At 43.4% G+C, this 13,951-nt stretch overlaps 1 pseudogene; it reads right to left on the bottom strand.

The window, feature by feature from the left end:
- Window positions 1-13,029: 13,029 nt before the first annotated feature.
- Window positions 13,030-13,147, bottom strand: LOC126238015 (5S ribosomal RNA; annotated as a pseudogene).
- Window positions 13,148-13,951: the final 804 nt, after the last annotated feature.

Here is a 13,951-nt window from a genome sequence, read left to right as displayed (position 1 = left end):
ATAGTGCCTTGAAAACGGATTGTAAGATCAGCATCAATAGTCAAACTAATGCTAATGGAGCCGGCCGGAGTGGCCGTGCGGTTCTAGGCGCTACAGTCTGGAGCCGAGCGACCGCTACGGTCGCAGGTTCGAATCCTGCCTCGGGCATGGACGTGTGTGATGTCCTTAGGTTAGTTAGGTTTAATTAGTTCTAAGTTCTAGGCGACTGATGACCTCAGAAGTTAAGTCGCATAGTGCTCAGAGCCATTTGAACCATTTGAATGCTAATCGAATGTAGAAGGATTAAATGAGGTGATGCTGGGGAAATTACGTTGGGAATGTAGACTCTAAAAGTAGCAGATTAGTTTTATTATTTGGGCAGGAAAACAAACGCTGATGGCCGAAGTAGGGAGGATATAAAACGCAGACTGGCTATAGCAAGAAAAGCATTTCTGAGGAAGAGGAATTTATTAACGTATAATATAGAATTAAGTGTTAGCATGCTTTTTCTGAATATACTTGTCTGGACTGTAGGTTTGTACGGAGGTGAAACGTGAACATGAATAATTCCAGACAAGAAGGGAAAATATGGTGATACACAGGAATGCTGAGGATTAGATGGTTGGATTGTGAAACTAATGAGGTGCAGAAAGCAAATTTATCGCACAACTTCATTAAAAGAAGGGGTCGGTTGACAGAACACCTCCTGAGGCATGAAGGAGTCGTCAGTTCGGTAATGGCGTTAGGTGTAGATAACGAAAATTGTAGAGGGAGACCGAGCGATGAATACGAAAAGCAGGCTGAAATGGATGTAGACTGTAGTAATCACTCGAACAGGAAGAGGCTTGCATAAGGTATAGTACCATGGAGAGATGGAGACCATAACACTAAGAAACGAAGTGAAATGAGACAAACTCGAAAAATGGTAAAAGGTGAGGTGAGTGGAATACTTGGATTTGTTGGATGGGTTCTGGTTAACTTCAGTGGATCTGTGAAGGAAACTGCTTAGAAGACGCTAATGACAACAATTCAGCAGTGTTGTTTAGAGCCCTTATCAAGTATCTGTGGCGACAGACATGGATTACTTTCAGACTCGCGCTGCTGTAACCGTAACAGATCGGAATAGCTCGTACGAAAATACAACCGAGTTGCCCGGGGAACCAAAATGAGAGTCATCGGAAGAAAGACGATGTACTTCTTGCGAATTCATGTTTGGTAAAATTAGAGAACCTGTATTGCAGGAATGTGCGATCATTATACTACCAGCATCGTATATCCCGCGTAAAGATCATGAGAGAAAGGTGAGACGGATCAGGTCGCGTGCAGAAGGCATATAGACGGTCATTTTCGCCTAGCTCAGTAGGCAAATGGAACAGGACAGAAAATAGCTAATAACTGGCATGAAACACCCTCCACCACTCACTTTCGAGTGACTTGTTGCCCTTTGGCGTTTGTTTCGAAATCTTCTATCCTGAGGTTTGTGCAGTTCGAGTAGTACCTATATTCGAAAGTTCGTTACTCATTGCCGCGCGGGGTAGCCGTGCGATCTAAGGCGCCTTGCCACGGTTCGCGCGGCTGCCCCATCGGATGTTCGAGTCCTCCCTTACGCATGGGTGTATGTGTTCTCCTTCACGAAAGTTAGTTTAAATTAGATTAAGTAGTGTGTAAGCCTAGGGACAGATGGCGTCAGCAGTTTGGTCCCATAGGAACTTACCACAAATTTTCAAAAATTTTCATTATTCATTGCTAGCAGAGAATAGAGATTGGCTCAGTGACTGTGCATTGATAAACTATCTCTTTTTGGCGGTGTTTGACAGTACTGTTGGGATTCTATAGATGACAGGGTACGTACCACACCAGTCTCCCCTAGCCCACTTGCTGTTCCATTCGCAGATGCTATGTGGAAGAAACACTGTTGCTGCATCTCTAAATAAGGCCGAATTTCTTAAATTTGTGCCTCGTAGTTGTTACACGACATGTATGTTGGAGGAAGTTGTACGTTTCTTGAGTAGTTTTTGGAAGGTGGACTCTCAGAATTTTGGGAGCCTCTCCTGGATGTGTAACGCATTTCATATGACACCTGCCACTGCAGAGACACTCTCATTCAAAGTAAACAAACCCATGACGAATCGATCAGCTCTTCATTATGTCTTTTTTCTCTCTCTTGTACTAACATTTCTACAGCCCATTCAGCGTCTCAGATCAACGAAGAATACTCAAAAATAGGTCGAACGGGGTTTTTGTAAATGTAGCAGCATCACCGTTTAAGACCGGAAATATGTCTGAGCGCACAAGTTACCGCCATGCGTGGGCCTGTTGACAGTAAGTTATGCTACCAGCGGTTGCGAAGCAGAATGGAGGCCACAGGGCCGTAGACCCGCTGAAAAGAGTAAACGCAGCAGTGTACATGGCACAAGTTACAGGCAGAAGGAGCCCACTGGCCCACCCTAGGTGTTATGAGTAGGTGACTCAGAGCAGCGCATTAGCAAAACAGAGGCACACAGCTGCGCATAAATAAGTGCCGGTTTTCTAACGAGGCATTCAAGTGTGGCAGCTCTCCTGGACGGCGTGGCATGTCACATCACTGGCTACACGCAGCAGCGGATGGGGCGCCAGCTTTGCAGTCCACAGTGGGTCTCTGGTTCAACTCTCTGAGGCCAACGTGGGGTCTGCAGCCAGCCAGCGGCGGGCCACGCCACGGCTCGCTACTGCGGGCAGTCTTGTGGGCGCCCAACACACGCCGGAGGTATCCCAAGGTGAGGGTCGCAGATTCGGACGCCGGATCGCGGGTGCTTGTTGTCACCGCGATCTTAGCCATGCTGGTGAGGAAGCATGCCGTAGGACCCTTGCAGCTCCCAGCGGGCGGTGCTGAGGCAGCAGGGGCGAAGACCGCTGAGTCGACTGCCGGCACACCCTGACTTCGTCACAAGCCCGTGGCTGTACAAGGCCGGCACACAGCTGTGCGTTGCACGGGTTGCTGAGGCAGCCATTCCACACCAAGCCGTTTTGCAGACAGCGAAGTGGTGTCCTCAGCCTTGCAGGACCCAGTGACGCAGACTGAGAGGAATGGGAAATAATAAATCACTTGGGAAACTCAGACGAGTTTTAATACAGTGCGTCCTGACAGTTTCCATCGTCGTCCAACATCCATCTATATAAACCATTTCTTCCGGGAGTGAATTGAAATACCTCAGGAATCTACCAATAAATCTTGATTTCCACATATACCTTTCGTATGACTGGATTTACGACGTTGTTGCATCTCAGATCTTCCTTAATAGTGACTCCTAGATATGTGATATGGCGACTGATTCCTCTGACGTTGTAGACCGCGTAGTCAATGTGTTTCGGATATTTCCTTCTATTTACGCGCTTCGCATTACATTTATTTACGTTTCAACTCTTTGCAAAGACACTAATCCTCAGTAAGTCTCTCTGAATTTCGTGACATATTTTTAACGGTATCTCCGCCCTCTACAGGTGTGCGTCCTCTTGCACCAGCCTCATACACTTGCTGACGGTCGTCAGCCAGGTTGTTTACATATCTCGTGAACAGCAGCGGCCCTACCACACGCCGGATTACTAACTTGGCTTTTTGCGATGCCTCTTTATTAACGAAATACTCCGTTCCTAACTGTAATACTTGTATTACTCTGTTAAAAACTTAACATCAGGTTATATCTATTCATGAGTAGATCATGACAGCATTTTAAATTCGGACAATAATTGCGTGAAATACATAAAATCTGATTTTTGTTGGCCCTGAAAACCACTAGATAGGCAACCTGCAACTGCAAGCTGCTGAAGGGGGGACTGTTTGAGTCGTTTAGTAATCTGTACCACTAAATGGATGATCCGGCGCACGGTGAACGATCTCCGTTGCAGTTTCATGATCGACCAATTATAAGTATTACGGTTAGAAGTTGTGTGTATGTGCTGAGGCAGCATAACTGACGATTCGCCAATTACTCAGACTATATTCGTCCATTATTTGAGAATGAAAACACTTAGCGAGTTCTAACAAATTTTACATATAACGTCAAACTTTTTCGAAACTTTTTGTCACTGATAGCTACCCACAAAATAATGAAAGTAAAAACTTTACAGCTTACTACATTTTCACTGTTCATGCAGTATAAAATTTCAGTATCAAACATGATGTTTTATATACTTAAACTCAAATATTTAATACATTAAGTCATTTATAAAGTAATTAAATATTTGAAGCTCTTTTGTAAATGAGAGTTCGAGTCTTTAAAGAATCGGGGAAAGGGTTACTGTTATTTCATAATTCAGTGTCTATGATACAAGTCTGCAGTTGTATCCGTCGGTTTCGCGATCCTTATCGTCGTAAGGCTTAACATTCACTTGTTTACAGTCACGTGGCACGCTCTGCTTACCGAGTGACCCACGATTAAACTGTCGCCATAAAAGGGGCTAGACCATCTATAATGAGCTCCCCATCAGCTCGTAACTTTCTTCGGCTGTAGTTAACCGATGGAGCAGCGACTAGTTCTCGGTCTTTCTCATTGGGGCGATGAAAAAATACGCCACGACATGGCTATATAACGGTTTTGTTTGTTCTGAAATAACATTCTCTGTTCCCAGCCGCTATTTTCCTCTATTTTTTCCTGCATGTCGCGTTTTGGGAAATAATTTGCGTTATGAAGCGCGTTTTTCGTGAACTGTAACGTTTTTAGACGTAATGTTTGCTGCGTCATTTTCATATCTTTACTATAACAAGCGCAATTTTGTAATTACTTTTGTGTCTTTCTCTACGGATGAGGCGAGTTAAAAAATTTTGTACTTTACATAGATTCCCTAAAAAAAGTTTAAAAGTTCGTCAATGAAGGAAAAGCCTGACAAACGAGAGTGAGGAACGGCAAGGAGCTTCTTCACTCAACAAACTTCTACTGTTTAGCAGATAATTTTTTTATTAATCGATACTTGCCTTTTTACTGTTATTCAATCGTCTATTCTCTTTTTATCTTATGCTTGGATGGATGTACATTTTGTTATAACAGTGTGGATAAACAAGAAAGAATGTCACATTATTTTATTTCTTACACTTGACTATGCTTGATCATTTACACAGCCTACAATGTCCACTGAACACCTTTCAAATATACTCTCCGCTGTGTCTGTTATTTCCAATGGCATTTTTGTTGTTGCCTTTGTAAACTGATTCTTTCTTACATCTACAACTATACTCTGCAAACCACCGTGAGGTGCATGGCAGAGGGTATGTCTCACTGTACCAGTTATTAAGATTTCTTCCTGTTCCATTCACGTATGGAGCGCGGAAAGAATGATTGAATGCCTCTCTGCGTGCAGTAATTATTCTAATCTTTACTTCCGATCCCTATGTGAGCGATATGTAGGGGGTTGTAGTATATCCCTAGAGTCATCATTTAAAGCCGGTTCTTGAAACTTCATTAATAGACTTTCTCGGGATAGTTTACGTTTATCTTCAAGAGTCTTCCAGCTCAGTTCCTTCAGTACATCTGTGACACTCTCCCATGGATTAAACAGACCTGTGACCATTCGTGCTGCCCTTCTCTGTATACTTTCAATATCCCCTGTTCGTCCTATCTGGTACGGGTCCCACTCACTTTAGCAATATTCTAGAACCGGTCGCAAGAGTGATCTCTAAGCAATCTACTTTGTAGACTGACTGCACTTCCCCAGTATTCTACCAATAAACCGAAGACTACCACCTGCTTTACCCACTACTGAACCTACGTGATCGTTCTGTTCCACATCCCTACAAGGTGTTACACCCAGGTATGTGTATGAGTTGGCAGATTCCAACAGTGACTCACTGATATTATAGTCATAGGATACTACGTGTTTTCCTTTTGTGATGTGCAAAATTTTACTTTGAACATTTACAGCAAGTTGCCAATCTCCACACCACGTTGAAATCTTCCCAACAGCTGACAATATGTATGCAGCCCCTTTCAGATAATACATCATTACAAATAACTGCATCATCTGCAAAAAGCCCGATTTTACTATTAACATTGTCCGCAGGGTCATTAATATACAATACGAACAGCAAGGGTCCCAACACACTTCTCTGGGCACATCCGAAGCTAGTTCTATATCCGATGATGACTCTCCTTCCCAGATAAATGCTGTGTCCGCCCTTCTTTTGGCATTACAAACAATTACATATAAATTCTTCTATATCGCCTTTCATTCCTTTCCGTTACTTGTATAGTTTTATCCTCTCGAATGTTTTATGGATGCCCTCTAACTCTCCCAATGAATTACCACGCATTCCTTTTAGTTCAAATGGTTCAAATGGCTCTGAGCGCAATGGGACTTAACTTCTGTGGTCATCAGTTCCCTAGAACTTAGAACTACTTAAACCTAACTAACCTAAGGACATAACACACATCCATGCCCGAGGCAGGATTCGAACCTGCGACCGTAGCGGTCACGCGGTTCCAGACTGAAGCGCCTAGAACCGCACGGCCACACTGGCCGGCCATTCCTTTTAGTATTCGTTGCTTTTCCTCAGGACAAATCTCGCTTTCTCTAACATCTGCCTTTGCGTCTACTGATATTTCCTCATCATCTTCTGTTCAAGCTCTTGCTTGAAGCTGTCGTACGTTCATCTGATTATACTTATCCCTTCCTTCCACCAGAAGCCGATCCTTGTCAGTATGGATACGCTCACTGGCACGTCACTAAGGACATCTGCATTGCCATTGCTGACTTGTAGATTACTTCATAGTCATATTCTTCCAGTTTATGTCTGCGCTTCAGAAGTCTCGAACTAGGACCATTTACACCGAGTATCATTGTTACTGGCTTAAGACATGTTACCACTGTAAACTGTCGTCCATACATGTACGGTCAGAAATGCTTTACTGCAAATACTATAGCCAACAATCCTTTCTCTGTGGTACTATAATTTAATTCCACCTTGTTCGATGATCTGGAAGCATTGCAGTGGGCAAGTCTTAGACAATGTTTTTGCCTTGGGTCACCACTGCACCTAAACTGCACTGCTCGTGCCTGTTTTCAATAAGAATAGCTTTGTAAAACCTGGATACTGTAGTGGTGGATTAATTCCTCGAAAGCATTATTTTGGATTTCATCCCATCCGTATTTTACACTTTTCTTCAGCAATTTGTGGAGTGGCTTCGCAATTTTGTTAAACTTTACAACGAATTTTCGCTATTACCCCATTGAGCCTAGTGTCGTATCCCAGAGCAGGTTCACTACACCAAACTGGACTCGGTGTGATCTCCTCATACGAATTCGCAAGACCTTTTCTTCTCTTTGTCCTATCGTTTCCTTTGGATCAAAACTTTCCCTATCTTTGACGGATGTCATTCTGAATATCCCCGCCTTCACTGGCCCTGTGCTTTAATCTGTTATTTCCCCTACTAGAGAGCTGTCCTTTTAAATTTCTTTGCTATCGTGTCACCTCTTGGAACTCGTTTAGTCATCTCTTATCTTCCTAATATCTATTTCGTGACTTGTCTGTATCATAGTTTTGTGGTTCCCTCCATCCTGGTGATATCTAATCTTCTTGTACTGTCAACAACCAGTTACTGTTATTCGTCTCTGGGTATAGTCAATGACAGCTCTCTGTTTTTGTGAGAAAGCTCTACCTACCAGACCATTACATGGGACACTTGTTCCCTTTCTTAACACATGGAATGTATATGCTCACCTAACACGTTTAAGGCTATTCACAACGCCAGTGTCGCTGCACGAAGCCTGTTCATCGTTCCATGCATAACCCTTCAAACCTCTGTACCTCTTGCTTATTTACTGGTATTTCGGTGGTTATAGCAACCTGTTACCCTCACCTTGGCTGTTGCCCATGCCGCCTGTTTCGTTTCCCATCGTTTTCCCTGGAATCTTTCCTGTTTTTCCTCTTTATTGGGGCCCTGTGTGCTACATTTGGTACATCTACAACAGCTGCGAGTTCGACAGACTATCTCCCTGTGCCTGCGCCTCTGGCATTTTTCACATATAATAATCTTGCTACATTTCGCATCAGTATGCATCGGCACTTCGTAATGGTAACAATAATTTTGGGACTTGTTTGCTTCTTCTCTCCAATTGGGTGTCTGTACCCATCTTGCTTTGGTATTGTTGTTCCAGTGTTTGGCTACATGTCCCGTTACACGAAAGTTACAACGTTTCACATATTTTGGTTGGATCTTTAACAAATAAATTCGCCAAACAGGCGTGAAATTGAGAAGTCATTTAATTTTCTTTTCGCTACCATTTTCGGCAATTCATGGTGACATCTTCAGGCCCCATATGCACCTCTCAAAAATAATGCTAGTCAAGACTTCGAAGGAAGCACTTGAGAATTCACGATATCCAGAAACATATGGCCCCAGTATGCAAATATCGATTATTTTTGTGAAGTGCATATTGAGCCTGAAGATGGCATCATGAATTGCCGAAACTGGTATCAAAAATAAAATTAAATGACTTCTCAATTGCACGGCTGTTGGCGAATTTCTTTGTGAAATGTTTGACCAGCCGCTGTCCCATGTCCACAATGGACCAACAGACTGTTTTGGTTGTTCCTTACTATTATTCTGCCAAATAATTCGCCGTGATTCTTGTCCATAGTAACATGATAACACACTCTTCTTGTTGGGTATTTCCACAGCCTCTCTTAAATTAATGTTTTTGCCTCGATTGCGCATAATCATCTGTATTCTCTCACTGGCTAACCCTTGAATAAAACATGCACGTCCTAGGTCATAAGCCAGTTCTGTGGCAACTTTTAACTGTTGCCTACCCGTTACTCGCTTCATAGAAACTCTTAACGATCCGGATAGCTCATCTATCCTACTTCCTCAGGAAGCTGTTGTTTTCCCCTAATTTTTTCTGGTTTGAAACATCCTACACACATAAAAATCAATGGTCATTTTGTCATAATAGTTATCTTCTAAAATGTTTCTCACTTCAGGCACGTTATTCACATTCTCCCAGTTATTTTCGATTTCACATACTAAAATAATAATTTTGCATCCTCAGTCTTCAGTACTTCAAAAGTGGCATTCCCATTTTCAACGAATTCTCGAAATTCTCTTTTGTGACCATCAAATTTCTTCACAACTAAAACTAACTCATCTTTAGTAGTTATAACAACGCTGTCGCTACTGGAGTACGTCATTATGTTATAATCCGAGGGATATTATTCTTAATTCGTCTCGCTGGGTTCTCTGTTCTTTTACTTTGCTGCTCACGTTCTTCTGCTGATGTGCTGGACTCTGTTGGTCCGCCAAGTTTCGTGCGCTGCTACTCGCAGTGTTCGCAGTCTGCTGGGCTCTCCGGGGTCTTGGGTGTAAATGCTCCTTCTTCTTGTGGTGAGACTCTGTGACACAGCTGCTATAATTTGTGCTTTCGCTTCCTATGCCTCTGTCATTACCATCCTCATTACCCACCTCACAATTGGCACTATTATTATGTCGTGTCCCAGCACATGTTCATTACACCAAACTGGATTTGGTATGATGGTCACGAGAATATGGATTGACTTTGATTTTTTTTTCCTTTGTCAAGCATTATAACGGAGACGAGAGGGAGTAAATCTTCTTGGTTTGAAGTGTATTAGATTACAGAAGGTTGGTAACTCTTATGAAGTTGCTAAGAATGGTTTGTTGAAGTAGCAAGTTATTATTCTTTCTTTCATAAATTTATTGCTCTAATAAACATCTTTGTTTAGCGAGGTGTCGGCCCAAGACCTCCTATCAAAATCTCAGATCCTCTCAATAATTACGAGAGAGAATCTCTATCGCAGATGAGTACGTGCGCTGTTACTCGACCTGCTAACCACTGTTCACTTGGCCTGACTAATCAATCATCAGCACTTTGAACTAGTTGACAAGTATTCAAGGGCCACTTGGGCAACCGTACAAGAGACAAGTACCAAGCAGCGGTTTGTTCCTGCTGTTCACTGAAATTCCTCTATTCTAACTCTTTGAGATAGAGACAGGAAGTCCTTCTTCAGTATTCAAAACGGTTCAAATGGCTCTGAGCACTATGGGACTTAACTTCTGAGGTTCAAAATGGTTCAAATGGCTCTGAGCACTATACGACTTAACTTCTGAGGCCATCAGTCGCCTAGAACATAGAACTAATTACACCTAACTAACCTAAGGACGTCACACATATCCATGCCCGAGGCAGGATTCGAACCTGCGACCGTAGCGGTCGCTCAGTTCCAGACTGTAGCGCCTAGAACCGCACGGCCACTCCGGCCGGCAACTGCTGAGGTCATCTGTCCCCTAGAACTTAGAACTACTTAAACCTAACTAACCTAAGGATATCACACAGATCCATGCCCGAGGCAGGATTCGAACCTGCGATCGTAGCGGTCTCGCGGTTCCAGACTGGAGCGCCTAGAACCGCTCGGCCACACCGGCCGGCTGTAATGTTTACTGGCGTATTCGACCAGACTCTTAGAGACAAATAGTGTCCAACTGCTTTGGGAAGCGTTGTCTTATACCAATACCCTTTTCGTCTTCAATTTGTCATGTACGAGGGTTCACTTGGCTATTGAACCCTGTACACTCTTTTTGTTATGATCTGACGTGTAACTAAAATTATTAAAATTTTCTGAAGTCGTAACACTAGAAAAGATTTCAGTTCCTTCCTTGTTCTTGGCTGTGGAAAGAATTACATCTTTTCCACCTTTTCTACGTCCGGAGAGGTTTCCTCGTCCGTAATGCAATGGCTCAAGAAGATTACTTCTTTTCTTAAGAATTCACACTTATCCAGTTGTAGCTTTAACTTCGGCTCTCGCAACCTATCAAAATTTAAATGGAGCTCCTCAGTATGCTCCTCATGCAAAACATTTTATTCTTTGCAGACCTGCCTGGACTGTGTTCATTTATCGTTGAAATCAACCTGGGGTTCCTTTCAGTAGCATGGTCATTCGTTTGTATTCGTAGTGTTGAAGTTTGCGCTGAACGCTTTCTGCCCTCTGTTTTTGTCCATCAATATTTGGTAGTATCCGCTTGTAATGTCAAGCGTCTAAAAGTACTTTCCTTTCCCTAATTGGTCCAGATTTGCAGATATTTGATAGCAGAAATGTATCGCCAAGTCTACTACGATTCACCACTTCTGTTTGCTACTGGTGTCTCTTTTCCTTGGAGCTAACAATGAAGATGTGTTGCATGAGCTTTCAGCAATTATTTCATCTTTCAGCGTGCGTTATGTCTGCTCTTTTAAAACCTCTTCCTCTGCTTCGGGTATTCTGAACGTCTAGCGTTTATCACTTTCCATGCATGTTCCGGTGCTTTCGGAATTCTATGTGTTTACTGTGGATGTATGTGACAGCTTGTCACTTGGTTGAGGGAATAAAACTACATACTCTGTGCAAACATCTCCTAAGCATTATTTTAAGTTATCCACTCTCAATTGCTTTCACGAAATGTGACCATGATTTCCTTTTTTTTCCTGTAGCTTCATCGACACTTTTTACTTAGTGCATCTTTGCTAGTCGCACTAATCCCTCCATCACTAACCTGGTGTTCTTTAATTGTACTCTGACGTCTGACAGTATTACACTTACTGTGCACCTGCCATTTCCCATTTTCACTAAGGGCTCTGGAACGTACACGCCTTGCACAATTTCCTGTTTCGAGACAAACATTTCCCTTGCACTATCTCGCAGTACTTTTCTATCTACTTTCAACCACAATACCTTGTATTCACATGGCCCAGTTTCCCTTGCAGTCTGCTGATCGCCCTCAAACTCATACTGTTTCGGTTCTCCTCCACTGTTATGGTTATATATTGCCCTTGTAACCTCAACACTTTTCCTACATAATCTAATTTAACTTTATGCTGCGTTAAAAAATCTCTACCAATTAATCAGTTGTACGGGGATGTCTAACGCTGACCCATCCACTTGAAACTTTTGCCTGACTTTTTCCAGTACCTTCCACACTTAAGAGTATTTTCGCAACACCTAATGTACAGGGTGACAATTATTGGACTTTATGAAATAAAATCATCATAACTTCTGAACAGGACGTTCTAAGTTCACGGTTCGCCGCGGGGGATGATGGGAATTAGTATGGTTTGGTTTAGCGCCAAATTCGATTTTCATTTGGATGGGTTCGTCAATAAGAAAAATTGGCGCATTTGGAGGACGGAGAACCCGCATTTCGCGATCGAGAAGTCTCTTCACTCTCAACGGGTGACTGTTTGGTGTGCAATGTCCACTCACGGAATAGTCGGTGCGATATTACTTGATGTCACGGTGACTACCGAACGGTACGTGAAGGTTTCGGAAAATGATTTCATCCCCATTATCCAAAGTGACCCTGATTTCGACAAGATGTAGTTCATTCAAGACGGAGCTCGATCCCATCGAAGCAGGAGAGTGTTTAATTTCCTGGATGAGCACTTTGGGTACCGCATTCTGGCACTGGGGTACCCAGAGGCCACTGGCATGGACCTCGGTGGGCCACCATATTCTCCGGATCTATACACATGCGACTCCTTTTTGTGCTGTTATATTTAATCCAAGGTGTACAGCAAAACCAGCTGAAAAAAAGCCATTCAGGAGGCCATCGACAGGATCGATGTTCCGACACTTCAGCGGGTCATGTAGAATTTCGCTATTCGTTTGCTCCACATCATCGCCAATGATGGCAGACATATCGAACATGTCATAATCTAATCTAAATCCGAACATCTGTAGCGACGTTTACATGATGAAGAAAGTGTGTGCACGCTGTAGTTTGTAACTAATTTACGATTTTTTTCATATATTTCAATAATTGTCGCCCTATACTTACTGCTTCATTGGTGGATCCTTGAGCGGAAGCGTTTCCACTTCACTTACTCCTCCCCAACAGGCCATGAAGGCCCAACGGTACCGACCGGCCGCCGTGTCATCCTCACCCATAGGCGTTACTGGATGCAGATATGAAGGGGCATGTGGTCAGCATACCGCTCTCCCGGCCGTATGTCAGTTTCTGAGACCGGAGCCGCTACTTCTGAATCAAGTAGCTCCTCAGTTTGCCTCACAAGTGCTGAGTGTACCCCGCTGGCCAACAGCGCTCGGCAGACCGGATGGTGGCCCATCCAAGTGCTAGCCCAGCCCGACAGCGCTTAACTTCGGTGATCTGACGGGAACCGGTGTTACTACTGCGGCAAGACCGTTGGGACACTTCATCTACGCCAACTATAAATTTTTCAGGAATACTCCTTTTCTTCAACAACCACAGCTGTGCCCCCGTATCTGTTAACAAATTTAATTTCTTCTTCAACTCTACGCATGATATCTCTAGCACATCATTTTCTATGGCACACTTTATTGGTTCAAATGGCTCTGAGCACTAAGGGACTTAACAGCTATGGTCATCAGTCCCCTAGAACTTAGAACTACTTAAACCTAATTAACCTAAGGACATCACACAACACCCAGTCATCACGCACACTTTATTACCGTAGCTTTGTGCTTGTTTGAAGTGACAACGCCCGACTTCAGTTTCCCTGCTTCATTAGGCCCTGGCAGTCTTCCCTTTCTCCATGCATGCCAAGGCTCTTCATGACAATCCTTAGCATAGTGCCCTGTTCGTTTACACTTGACAAAGTCACGTCCTTTACCCTGGTTCATTGTGCAGTGCAGTTACCCAGCGGATTACACTGTGTGCATTTCAGCTCGTGCAGTAAATATAATCTGTTGATCTCTTTACAGTTCCATTTTAACACGGTGGGGTCTCTTCCCAACATTTTTCTTGCCCATGGCATGGATTTTGAGCCTGTGTGACCTGGTTTGTCATAACCATAGGAGAAATTCATGAACTGTTTTGTCATCATAGAACGAACCATTCCTTCCACAACGTTGCTCCTACAGTTACTGGTTGTATGTCCTCAGAACCCACAAAAGGACATCCCACCACTTTACTTTCCTTAGGCGACTTCGTCGTTTCGTTTGCACTCTCAGTCCCTATCCAAGGGGCTGTTC

Source organism: Schistocerca nitens, chromosome 2 (genome assembly GCF_023898315.1).
Source record: "Schistocerca nitens isolate TAMUIC-IGC-003100 chromosome 2, iqSchNite1.1, whole genome shotgun sequence".
Taxonomy (NCBI): Eukaryota; Metazoa; Arthropoda; class Insecta; order Orthoptera; family Acrididae; genus Schistocerca; species Schistocerca nitens.
This window is presented reverse-complemented; position numbering and strand designations above follow the sequence as displayed.